This window comes from Bidens hawaiensis, unplaced genomic scaffold, assembly GCF_021521415.1.
Source record: "Bidens hawaiensis isolate Kalapana, Puna unplaced genomic scaffold, B.hawaiensis_p1.1 tig00018012_1, whole genome shotgun sequence".
NCBI lineage: Eukaryota > Viridiplantae > Streptophyta > Magnoliopsida > Asterales > Asteraceae > Bidens > Bidens hawaiensis.
Genome location: NW_027492717.1, coordinates 147,437 through 153,070, shown reverse-complemented (window position 1 = coordinate 153,070; position 5,634 = coordinate 147,437). Strand labels below are relative to the sequence as shown.

General features: G+C 36.0%; 1 pseudogene; it reads right to left on the bottom strand.

The window, feature by feature from the left end:
- Window positions 1-2,453: 2,453 nt before the first annotated feature.
- Window positions 2,454-4,473, bottom strand: LOC143555176 (uncharacterized; annotated as a pseudogene).
- Between the last annotated feature and the right edge of the window lie 1,161 nt (window positions 4,474-5,634).

Below are 5,634 nucleotides of genomic sequence, written 5' to 3'. Positions count from 1 at the left end.
CCGTTTCTCCCGTGTTCGAGGCACCCATGTTGACGGATGAAGCAGCACTTTGGGAGGCCATGATAATCGACTACGAAATAAGAGCGTATGGAGTGGTAATGTGGTATAATTGAGCGTGAGATAACAAAATAATTGCGTATGAAATAAACGTTTAGAGCGTTTGGAGCGTTTGGAGTTGTATAATCGAGTGTGTTCTAACCAATACCCAACCTAAACTATATATAGATGTTTGTGGGGGTAGAATGGTAAAAAAAAAAAAAAACGGTCAAAATTGAAAAAAACGGCTATATAGCCGTTTCACAACGGAAATAAACCGGTTTTTAACCGGTTAACCGGTTACTAAAAAACCGGTTAACCGGTTTTTCTATAACGGTCATAAACCGGTTTATAAAAAAACCGGTTAACCGGTTTTTTAGTAACCGGTTATTTAAAAAAACCGGTTTTTTTTTATAACCGGTTTGAAAACCGGTTTGGGCTCTAAAAAGTATAACCGATATACAAACCGGCGGTTTGTAAACCGGTCAAACCGGTTTTAAAAAAACCGGTTTTTTAAAAAACCGGTTTCCGGTTTAAACCGGCAAACCGGTTCGAGGACCGGTTTTTTTGACCACCTCTACTTGTAACATCCCCGTTCCAATAAATAATTAAATAAAATATTTCGGAATTATTCTAGTTGTCGTGAAGAGAGGCGTCAATTAAGTTAATTAAATATTTTAGGAGCATGGATAAGTTAATAGAGACTAATGGACTTAAGCCTAACTAATTAACATGAACAGTTTGAGAAGATTACCCGTCGGTTCGGTTAACTTAAAAGTTAACCCCGTTAACTTAAGAAATGAATGACAAGTGATTATAGAGGATTAATACGTGTGCCTTATTAAACAGTTAGTCGGGCACAGTTGAAGAAAGGAATTAATATTAACGGTGAACGTAACAGGATCCAGGTGAGTTCTAGCCCCCTTTTTCCTTTAAACGTTTTGGGGCTGTATGTGAAAGAATAGATATGTGTGACTTTAGTTAATGACATGTATCTTGTATGAATGTGTTTATATGTATAGTTGAATGTTGAATGGTAGTTAATAGAATAGAAAGAGCTAAGGAATATATCCTACTAATGCTTGTGTAGAATGTTATATGAATATCAATGAGTATGAATGCTATGTATAGAAGAATGTGTATATGTTCATGCGTAGAGTCATCGGGCCTCATGCATGCATAATAAGTTAGGACGACAAATCCCTCTAACTTTATAAGGCTCGGTTAAGAGCAAGGAAGGCTCGGTTATGAGCAAAGATAGGAGGCTCGGTTACGAGCAAGGAAGGCTCGGTTATGAGCAAAGATAGGAGACTCGATTATGAGTAAGAGTAGGAGGCTCAGTTACGAGTAGGTGTATAAGAATATAGTTATGAAATGATTGATAGACAAATATAGAGAAAGTAAATAAAGAATTATAAACGTTATGCTATATAATAAATGTATGAAAGATGTGATTTGCTTATAAGTCGTATGTTATGAAAATAAAGAAACGTTAGAACTCACTCAGCGTATAGCTGACTTTTAGTATGCATGCAGGTATTGTGATGACGTGGTTAGTTTGAGGCGCATACGAGGCTATCCATATTGAAGATTAGTTAGAGGAGGAGGTTGTTATGTAAAAGTTTTAGTTTCCGCTGCAAATTTATTATGCTTCTGCTGTATCAAACTGAGTTTATGAGTAAATCCAACACCCAATGTAAGGCTACCGGGATCGGGGCCTTACAGTGCGGCTGTTATATTGACTTCTATTTCATTACATGTGTATCCGATTGTGTAGGGCTGTTAATTTGTAGACAGTTTTGATGGCAGCTTTTAGTTGAAGGCAAATTAGTAGGGCTTGAGGAGAAACGATCCACTGACAAACGATGAGCAAGGTATGTTCATGAATCAATCTTAAAACGTTTTGTGAGAGTTTTAATGTTAATAAAAAATTACAAGTTATACGGTGTGTTGATATAATTAAGTTAAATGTTATATATGCATGTTATGGATATGGAACATGAGCTTCAAGTGCTACGAATTCTATCGGATGAGAAGCAGAAGCACTTAGTTGAGCTTAAAGAAACTACAATAACCTTAAGGTTTACCGTGTCAACATCTTTGTAATGTTTCATGTCTGCTTTTTCCAAAGCAGATGTTGCTTTGCTTTTATGTGCCAACTAGGCTAGCATTATAGTCATGGTTGTGCATATGAACTTTGTAGCAATTTATTAAAAATAGAACTATGGTGGTGGTGGACCGGTTGTGAAAGTTACGGACAGACAGAAACTCAGAAAGTGATATTTCAACATACCACATTAACTGTTCACTATTCAAGAAATAAAAAAAAACTATTAACTTCAAACCATAAAAGGGTAATACTAACTACTACATTTTTACCAATGGTATAAGACAGTAGGAAGCTACAAACCTGAGTCCATAAAACACACTTTCAACTAACTTTGCCCAAGCAGAAGTGCTTTTAGGATGGCATCACTCTTCCCATCAGCATAAGAAAACATATGACCCCCGCCCGTCACCTCGTGATACTTTATCCACGGAAGTTGTCGAGCTATATACCGTTGCAGCGTCACAGACACATACCTATCTTCGTCACCCATCCATATATGAACAGACCCTTCGTTTTCTGGAAGCGGGTTCTTAATTTCTGTTGGATCAAATTCCCATGAACTGAACCCAATATTCAAGTCACGATGGATAGACTCGTAGTCTCCTTGTTGTCTTACTTGTCCCTTTGTAACACACAAAAAATGAAAATAGATTATTAATTGAAATAATATAGTTACTGCATTCATATTTGGTCCACAAGTTGCATTTTTAGTACCTCAACATCTGCTCTACCGGCTGTATATACGGGCACAAGTTCTCTATCTTGTCGGGAAAGAATATCCGGGGTGTAACCTATATAGGTTAGGCTAGGAAACCATTTTTGCGTGTTTCACCAGTAGGTTAATGATGGAAGATAGTGAGCAACCCGCAGACCCCATTGATCTTGACGAAACTGCTCTGAAAACGCTTGTTGAGACAAGTTTGATGGTAATTTGGGCCACCAATAGTTAATTACTGGTGCTATAAGAGCTGCTCCTGCTAGCCTGTTTTCATCATATAATACATGACTATTATAATTAGAATAACATGAAGACAATTTAATATTTAACAAGTATCTTATCTTCCTCTGGGGCTTGGATAATACTACATCTTATGTGGACTTGCATGTGATTATCTACATGTATTTGAGTTTATATGTTTCTAGGATGTTATATGTGTTAATTTGTAGTTTACTATGTCACCCTGCTGTCATCCTTTGTTTTGATATTGGTACATGAACGTTTGTATGTTTATTAAAACAAATCAACCATGAATGTTTAAAACTGTAATAAAACATATGACTTAAAATGACTCTGAAAGATTATTGGATTCAAATCCTTGTGTTCTATAGGTGATTTGTATGATTTCCCCTATATAAGGGATAAGTTTAATGAGAAGGGCAAGGATTTGAATCCAATAATCTTTCAGGCTTGCTTTTATGCTTATATTTATATAAATATAATAACTCCTTATATATATGTATTTATTGAAATCTAAACGAACAAACATAAACGAACGAACAGAACAAACACAGATAAACGACATAAATGAACGAACAAAGTGCATGTTCATGTCCGTTTGTTTGATTAAACAAACAACATATTTTGATCATGTTCGTTCGCTTATTAAAGAAATGAACTTCCTGCCTAAGAATTCACGAACAGTTCATTAGCGTTCGGTTATTTTACAAGCCTATGACTACACGCATATTCCCCTTAAAACAGAAAAATTAAACTGCATTCTTGACTCAAGCTTATGATCCTACAAAAGAGTAACACTAATAGTAACTTATGATACCTGTGAGGAATGTACTTCAAATAACACCAAGTCAGTTGCCCACCCAGCGAAAAACCGAGCACATAAAACTTGGATCCAAGTTCAAGTTGATCTGCAAGTTCTTCAGTATCTAAAACCAAACTCTTTAATGTCCGTTTAGGATCCGGGTCACTCTCTCCGTAACCCGGTCTATCAAATGAAACAATATAAATCCCCAAGTCTTCAAGTAGACCCTGCAAAACTCAACCAAGTATTTAGTCAACCTTAACACTGAAAGTAACATATGATCAACATAACATGGAAGAAACCATACAGGAGACGCTGCGGTGGCAATAACCGTATAATGCTTGATACAGTCGAAGCCGTGAACAAAAATTATTTTGTACTTTGCTGATTCTTTTGGGACACCATATTCTTTATAGGATAGATATCTTCCATCACGAAGTTTGATTCTTGGTGTTGTAATGGGAAGCCCGTTTGGAGGCCCGACTTTGTAGGGGCGGGTGGACATGCTGCTTGATACGCCCATGCTAAAAGCCCGGTAAGGAAGACTAATAGAAATTTCATGAAAATGCCTGAAATGTTTCAAGTTTACCTTACCGAAGAGCGCTCAAATCGTGTCGAGCTCTTTTTCTACAAATCAGTTGTTTTCTCAAGCTTAGGCCCTGCTCGTTTATTATTTACTAATTAAATTATATACGTTTTAAATTAACTTCACATATTTTTAGAAAAATCTTAAACGGACCAAAGCTTGGCTCGAGCTCTTTTTCTAAAGCTCGAGTTGTTTTTTAAGCTTGGGTTCAGCTCGTTTATTATATATTATTATTAAATATACACGTTTTTATTAACTTTATATAGTTTGAGAAAAACCTTAAACGGGCCAAAGCTCAGCTCTAGCTCTAACTCTTTTTCTAAATCTCGAGTTGTTTTTCAACCTCAACCCCAGGCTCGTTTATTATATATTAATCAATTATAAACATTTTTATTTAATTTTGTAAATTTGAGAACAACCTAAAACGAGCCAGAGATCAAGCAAGCTCGGTTGTGCAATGCGAAATTAATGCATAAAGTCTTACAAATGGAAAATTCTATAAAATACAAGGCTTGTTAAGAAGGCTTGACGAGCCTAAACGAGCTTCTGATACAAGGCTCAAGCTTGGACTCAATACTAAACAAACAAGCTTTATTCGAGGCTCAGGCTCGGCTTGTTGGCCAAGATGGATCAAACAATCAGATCAAACACACAAACACGAGATATTTGGGGTGACAACCCTCGACTCTTTTCATATAATCAAACGAACTTATCAAACGAACTTCACGAACATAACAAACTTGCATGGAGAAGAGACTTCTCTTGGCTCTCTCACATAAAACTAATAATCTAGACTCTATTTATAGACATACTAAACTTGTTCTCCAAGCCAAACCTAACTTGGAAACCAAGACAACCTTATTCTAGAATAATCCATAATATTCTTGCCATACTAAACAAATATTAATATCAAACTTAACAAAACAAACCCTCAACATTATTGATAATTCAAGATTAACCTTCATTCACCCCCTTAATCTTGAATTGTTCCTCTTCTTGCTTTTGTACCACTAGGGTCTTGAATTCCCGATAACACTCTCAGCTCTTCAATTTTAATTATTGGTTCGTCTTTAACCTTTCTTTTCAGTTGTTTGTAACAAACCAGTTTAACAAGTTCTTTATGTTCATCGTTCAAACCATCC